Below are 7,995 nucleotides of genomic sequence, written 5' to 3' on the forward strand. Positions count from 1 at the left end.
ATAAGAGATTAGGGTAATGATCAGAAGTCACTCCTCTAAAAGCGATACAGAGAATTAGCATACACCTATCTGGATTCGAGACAATGAAAATTAGAAAAATAATATGATGAACATCACGAAAACAGTGTCAGTGACCAATATGTTTTTTACACCGAGATGGGAAAATAGGATTTAGAGATTGCTGAATAGAAGAAAATGGTGATGCTGCTGTTGATGTTAATATCGCATAAGTGAGGAAAAATCCTACTCTACAACACCAGGTATTCGCAGGTGGTCTCCCTTCCTGATACTGACCTGGCCCAACGCTGTTTAGCTTCCAAGATCAGACGAGATCGGGCGTTGGCAGCGTGGTATGGTAGTAGAGAATTTTATGTGAACACCAATGAGAGTGCACCTATTTAGGAATGCTGAAATTTTAGAAAGACCGACAGTAAAGTGATAGAGAAAGAATCGTGGAAATATGTGGATCTGCTTTCCACGTTAGACCCGATTCCAAAATTCCCACTCACGTGGTGCAATGTTCCGGGAATCGTGAATGAGAGTCCACGAAAATGGTGATCTCGGGAAGATGAGGTTGTCAGGATTGGCACTGTTGATTGCAATCAGAGAACTCCCTGACTGCTAAGTATGTTATGGTTTGTCCAAACAGACAATTAATGATAAAGGATACTAGAAAAAATGGATGCGAAGTCACACTAGTAGCACAATTATTTGAATCTTGAATAGAGGTTTGAAATCTATTAAATTACATACTGAAATGTCAAATTCAACATAACTGACAAATGTGATAGGTATGCCATTCATACTCATATGTCAATTGCTGAGGAGATAAGAGCGAGAAGAAAAAACATTGAATAAAAATTAGCAAGAAAAAATAAATTATAATATGTATCTGTTAATCATGTGCATTAACTGAATCTGAGGATATTTGCCGCTTGACCTCAGATAGGATGTTAAATGTCTAATAAATATGAGAGGTATATGCTATTCATATTCATATATCAATTGCTGCGGAAACAGAAATAGAAAGGAAGCAGAAAAAACAAACACTGAAAAAATAACAGGTATGTGTTAATCATATGCATTAGCTGATGAATCTTTGGATATTTGCAGCTTGACCTCAGACAGGGTGCTAAATGCTTGGTATGCTATGAGGACCCCTGAACAAAATTACCACTGTGATACACACTGAATGTGGGATAATTTAGGCAGTTCTGCCGAGGTTTGCAGTGGAAGTTGCTATCCGTGGCATACAGCCACAGGATAGAGGGGCTTACGGTTTCACCAGAGAGATGAGAGAGCCATGAAGAGCAAGCAGATAAGTGTGGCTGATGCCAGGATGAGGTTGTGTCGACGAGACCCCTTTGCTGGATGCGGAAAGACGCGTTTCGCCCTAAGGCTTGTTCACTTCCGGGTTCCGTATGGTCCGGTGTGGGGAGCGGGCATTTATGTTAGCAGAAGGTCAGACTGGCCAATCAGGAGATGTCGGAGTTGTAATTGCTGCCCGTGTGAGCGGTTGCTAAGAGACCGCGGTAGCGGCTCTATGACGACAGATCCGGAGGGCTAAAGGTAATCAAAGATCGCGAGATCGCGGACGCCATTTTGGATGTGGGAATAATGACAGTTGTAATTACTGCCCGTATGGGCGGTTGCTAAGATACCGCGGTAGCGGTGCTTTGACGACAGATCCGGAGGACTGAAAGTAATTTGAAATCGCGAATACGCGGACGCCATTTTGGATGTGGGAATAATGTGACATAGGTTGATGGCATATGCTCCGATTAATGGAGTTGATTTACTTGGCTGTAAAATAAAATAGCAATATAATGGAAATGAGATACAACCTGATTCATAGAGAAATATGAGACTTGACAGGGGGATAAGGTAGTTGGAGAGAAGAAGATGTGCCTGAGACGGGCAATCATGAGCGGAGGGTTGGATATAGGAGTTTAGAGAATCGCGATATAGTGGACGCCATCTTAAAAGTGGGAATAATATGACTTGGAAAAATGACAATTGTTACTGTTATAGTACATATTATACAGAACTTAACAAGAGGATAACGGTTTGTGATGTGGGCACAGTAGACAAAATACATTGAAGTGGAGTGGTTGTTATGGGGGGGTTTGGTTTTAAGGGGGGGGGGAGAAAAAAATGACAGGTGGGAGATGGGGGGATGGGGAATATTTAGTTGGGAGCTGGTGTGTTATGCGGGGGGTGTTAATGGTTAGAGTAGATTATTGTTGGTGAAAAAAAAGGGGGGGGGGAGGGAAAAACGTGGTGCATGTGGAGAAAACGGGGAGTGGGGGAATATGAGGGGGTGTGCTAACGGACCTGGGGTGAGGGTGAAACCGTGGGGGGGAGACAGTGAGTGGTGGATGGTTGTGAAGATTACAGAAAGGAGATGTGACATAGTGTCAGCTTGTCAATTGTGGGTACATTGAAAGGTGAAAATATATACATGCGATTGCACAGAATGGCAAATGTGCATGTGTGAGGGTAAACTGTTAAAAAGTGAACATATGTACATGCGATTGCACAAAATGGCAAATGTGCATGTGTGAGGGTAAACTGTTTAAATCAAAATGATGATTAAAATGTAGTTATTTGTCCAAAAATGTAGATGACAAGTTAGAAACAGGTGAGACATTCTTTACAGAAAAACTCCATAATTGATGGTTTCATTGAGGCCGAAAGGTTTCAGGCTGTTTAGACGAAAGATCCATTCACTCTCCTTTTTGAATAGTTCTTTGGTTATGTCTCCTCCCCGTATTCCAAGATGTATCCGATCTAAGCAGAAGGTCTTGAACCCTTTGATGGATCCTTTGTGGACAGAATTGAAATGTCTCGCTACTGATGTAAGCTGTTTCATTCGGTTAAGATCTCTGGAGGCATTGCGGATATTTCCCAGGTGTTCTAATATTCTTTCCTTCCATTTGCGTGTAGTCATGCCTACATACTTTAGATTACACTCACAAGTTATGCAATATATCACAGCCTGCGTATTACAGTTAAAAAAGTGTTGTAACTTGACCAACTGGTCAAACCTGTCAATGACCGTGTTGGTTTGCAGGATCTGAGGGCATGATTTGCAATGTCCGCAAGGGAAGGAACCTGTGATAAAAGGTTTTTTTATATTTGAGGAAATCAAATGGCTGTGCACTAGATGGTCTTTCATATTTTTTGATCTGCGCCAGCTCATTTGTAGTGGAGAGTCAAAGAGAGGTGCCAAATCTGGGTCCAATTGTAAGATGGGGAGATGTCTGGTTATTGCTCCCTTCAGCTTCCTCCATTCAGGACAAAAAGTTCCAATGAAGCGAACGGTATCTTCCTGCTCAGTACTCTTGCTTTTCTTTCCAAAAATCAAACTCTCTCTCTTGGTTGCTGCAGTGGCAGTGTATGCCCGTTTGAGTGAGCGTCTGCTGTAGCCTCTATCCAGGAGACGGTTAGTAAGTTCCAAACTCTTGGTTTTGAACGTAGAGTCTTCTGAGCAGTTACGTCTCAGGCGTAAATATTCCCCTTTGGGGATGTTTTCCACGGTGGGCGGAAAATGAGAGCTTGTTTGGTGAAGGAGACTGTTAGTTGCAGTCTCCTTACGAAATAATTCCGTTTCTAGGAAGCCTGCATTGGATTTGTAGATACTAAGATCTAGGAATGGTACCCTTACAGGGCTGATGAAATGTGTCAGGGTAATGTTAAGATCATTTTGATTGAGGATCTGAATGAACTCCATGAGCAGGCTCTTATTTCCATTCCAAATCAAGAAGACATCATCGATGTATCTTAGCCACAGTATAATGTGTGTGGTATATTTTTCATTACGGGTGTTGAACACGTGGAAGTGCTCCCACCACCCTAGAAAGAGATTTGCATATGTAGGTGCACATGCTGCACCCATAGCAGTTCCCCTAATTTGTAAGAAAAATTGGTCTTGAAACACGAAATAATTTTTGGAGAGAACAAAAGTGAGTAACTGTAGAAGAAAATCAGAGAAGTCATTAGAGCCAATTTGGTCTAAAAAGAATTTGGCTGCAGTCAAACCTTGATGATGGTTGATGCTAGAGTAAAGTGCCTCAACATCTAAGGTCACTAAAAGGAAATCATCCTCAAAATGGATGTCGTGAATTTTTCGCAATAGATCGGCAGTGTCTTGTAAATAAGATGGTAAGTCAAGGACGAAATCACGTAGGTGTAAATCCAAGAATCGACTCGGCTGCTCCAAAAGTCCTCCATTACCCGACATTATCGGTCTGCCAGGTGGCTGCTGGGTGTCTTTATGAATCTTCGGCAGAAGATAGAAAGTTGGAGTTCTCGGATTTTGGACAGTCAGATATGCTGCTTCTTGTTTAGTAATGGTTCCCTGTGTGGCAGCCTCTTGTATCAGAGAGGTATAGGCTTTTTGGAACCTTTTGGTGGGGTCGTTGAGAAGTTTTTGATAGCAAAGGGGGTTAAACAATTGTCTATGTGCTTCCGTGATATACATTTCTAACGGCCATAGAACAATGTTGCCACCCTTGTCCGAAGGTTTAATGATTACGTCTCGCCATGTTTCCATCTCACGTAATGCTTTCCTTTCTCGAAAGTTGAGATTTCTAGATGGATATTGATGGGCAGTTTTAATTCGGACGTAAATATCGTCAAATTCTTTTGACACCCTGTTGAGAAAAACCCTAATTTCCGGGCTGGTGTTATCGGGTGGGAAAAATGAGGACTTGGGTTTACATTTGGGTCGGCAGGGAATGTTGTCTTGTATGTTTGATTCCAATAATAGGTCCTCCAGGGCTTGGACTGCTTGAAGCTCATCAGGGGATAAATCTGTGCTACGATCACTATCTTGTATTGCACGGTGTTTAGCAAAGAACTTTTTTAGAAGGAGTTTTCTACCAAATAATCTGAGATCTTTCTCCCAGGAAAATCTGTTGAATGATCTAGAGGGTGAGAAAGAAAGGCCTTTGGCCAAAACATCCATATGTACAGGTGAAAGAGGTCTATCCGATAGATTGATGACCTGTAAGGAGGGTGAAGTCGGGTGGGTTATCGTAAGGTCTTCCTCTGTCGGGCCGGATAACGGGCGGTCTTCGATGTATCCCAGTCGGGGTTGCGTCTGTCACCTCTTCTTTCCCCCCCGCCGGGTTTTCCTTGATTTTTGTCCCGACCTCTTTGTTTCGAACCCTGGCCTAAAAAACGTGGGGAAAATTCTCCTTCTCCCTGATTGAATCTGGCGTTGTCTGAAGTCTCACTGGATGAATCTCCACTATTAGAGGATTCGAATTCTGAGAAAGTTGGGTCGTCCCTCTGTCTTCGATTCCTGCTCTGGGGTATAGGATTCCACCTGAAGATGTCCCCACGTGAGAAATCTCGTTTGTCCCTGATAAATTTATTCCGCTTCCGATCTACTATTGTTTGTTCATATAGTTTTAATTCTTTTTGATGTTTCTCAAAAGCTGTCTGAAAAGACAAATCTTTTTCCCAAATTTCCAAGTTATGACCCAATTCCTCTATTTCTTTTTCCACTTGATCTATGAGTAGTGTGTCATGTTTGACCAAAAGATGTAACAATTCGTGGGAGCACTTCAAGAGTGCTGCCTCCCACTCGGTCTTCAAATTCTCCGTAGCAAGTGGAAAAGAAGGGAATATTTTGGGTCTTAACCCCCGGGGCACGATCTTGTGTTTGATGTAATTTTGTAATGTGGTGACGTCCCACGATAGGCGAGTCCTTTTCTGCAAACTTTTTTGTAGTCTAGTGAAAGTAATCTTCCAATCAGAGTCAATGGGGGATTCTTCAAAGTTTTCTGAGAAGGGATCACCAAAAGTCTCCGGGTTTTGTCGTTTTGTTAGCTCCGCTTTTAGTGAAAAAGTGGTCATAGTATAGGCCTACTAACATAAAAAATGATGAAATGAATAGAAATGATACTGCTAAAATAGACAGATCCGGGAAGGAGGAAGTTATCATAGAGTAAGATAGTAACGAGAGACCGTGCCAAAGGATCAGAGACTGTTTTTGCAACAGTAGAAGATACTATATGAAAGCCCAGGGCGATCCGGCACCGGATTTACTAAGTAGGAATGATAATAGAATTAGGAAAAAGAAACCAAATTTGGACAGTGTGTTACCCTTAATAGATAAGGGAGAGAGGCGGCAAAATTAGCCCTTTTGGTATTAAATATATACGTATAAATGTTATGCTGTCCTAGTTGGTGGTGCACCCAGAGCCAGAAAGTATGCAAACTTTGAAAAATGGGAAGAAAAAAGAAGGCTCTTGTGTGGGCGCACTCTTGTAGAAGAAGTAAAATTGATATGATAATTGAGATGGAATATTTAAAACATAACTTTTATTGACTTTTTTTTATATGATATAGAATTCTTCCCTAAGATCTGTCCTTCGAAATGCAAGATAGAAAATAAAATGTTCTGGTCTCTTATTGGTAAAGAGTGTGTGGAAGGGTTGTAGACATAAATTGGTCATACCCCCATTCCCCTTGACCAGTACAGACTTGCTGTATTAATAGAACCACGGGGTGGTCAAGACACAGTAATATATAAGGCTATGTTCTTTGGCTTATAAGAGATTAGGGTAATGATCAGAAGTCACTCCTCTAAAAGCGATACAGAGAATTAGCATACACCTATCTGGATTCGAGACAATGAAAATTAGAAAAATAATATGATGAACATCACGAAAACAGTGTCAGTGACCAATATGTTTTTTACACCGAGATGGGAAAATAGGATTTAGAGATTGCTGAATAGAAGAAAATGGTGATGCTGCTGTTGATGTTAATATCGCATAAGTGAGGAAAAATCCTACTCTACAACACCAGGTATTCGCAGGTGGTCTCCCTTCCTGATACTGACCTGGCCCAACGCTGTTTAGCTTCCAAGATCAGACGAGATCGGGCGTTGGCAGCGTGGTATGGTAGTAGAGAATTTTATGTGAACACCAATGAGAGTGCACCTATTTAGGAATGCTGAAATTTTAGAAAGACCGACAGTAAAGTGATAGAGAAAGAATCGTGGAAATATGTGGATCTGCTTTCCACGTTAGACCCGATTCCAAAATTCCCACTCACGTGGTGCAATGTTCCGGGAATCGTGAATGAGAGTCCACGAAAATGGTGATCTCGGGAAGATGAGGTTGTCAGGATTGGCACTGTTGATTGCAATCAGAGAACTCCCTGACTGCTAAGTATGTTATGGTTTGTCCAAACAGACAATTAATGATAAAGGATACTAGAAAAAATGGATGCGAAGTCACACTAGTAGCACAATTATTTGAATCTTGAATAGAGGTTTGAAATCTATTAAATTACATACTGAAATGTCAAATTCAACATAACTGACAAATGTGATAGGTATGCCATTCATACTCATATGTCAATTGCTGAGGAGATAAGAGCGAGAAGAAAAAACATTGAATAAAAATTAGCAAGAAAAAATAAATTATAATATGTATCTGTTAATCATGTGCATTAACTGAATCTGAGGATATTTGCCGCTTGACCTCAGATAGGATGTTAAATGTCTAATAAATATGAGAGGTATATGCTATTCATATTCATATATCAATTGCTGCGGAAACAGAAATAGAAAGGAAGCAGAAAAAACAAACACTGAAAAAATAACAGGTATGTGTCACACACTATGTCACATCTCCTTTCTGTAATCTTCACAACCATCCACCACTCACTGTCTCCCCCCCACGGTTTCACCCTCACCCCAGGTCCGTTAGCACACCCCCTCATATTCCCCCACTCCCCGTTTTCTCCACATGCACCACGTTTTTCCCTCCCCCCCCCCTTTTTTCCACCAACAATAATCTACTCTAACCATTAACACCCCCCGCATAACACACCAGCTCCCAACTAAATATTCCCCATCCCCCCATCTCCCACCTGTCATTTTTTTCTCCCCCCCCCCCCTTAAAACCAAACCCCCCCATAACAACCACTCCACTTCAATGTATTTTGTCTACTGTGCCCACATCACAAACCGTT

General features: G+C 41.5%; 2 pseudogenes; both read right to left on the minus strand.

Annotated features, from left to right (window-relative positions):
- Positions 1–245: 245 nt before the first annotated feature.
- Positions 246–364, minus strand: LOC135051728 (5S ribosomal RNA; annotated as a pseudogene).
- A 6,443-nt stretch (positions 365–6,807) lies between these two features.
- LOC135051740 (5S ribosomal RNA) lies at positions 6,808–6,926 on the minus strand (annotated as a pseudogene).
- Between the last annotated feature and the right edge of the window lie 1,069 nt (positions 6,927–7,995).

The sequence above is a fragment of the Pseudophryne corroboree genome, chromosome 2, assembly GCF_028390025.1.
Source record: "Pseudophryne corroboree isolate aPseCor3 chromosome 2, aPseCor3.hap2, whole genome shotgun sequence".
In the NCBI taxonomy this organism is placed as follows: Eukaryota; Metazoa; Chordata; class Amphibia; order Anura; family Myobatrachidae; genus Pseudophryne; species Pseudophryne corroboree.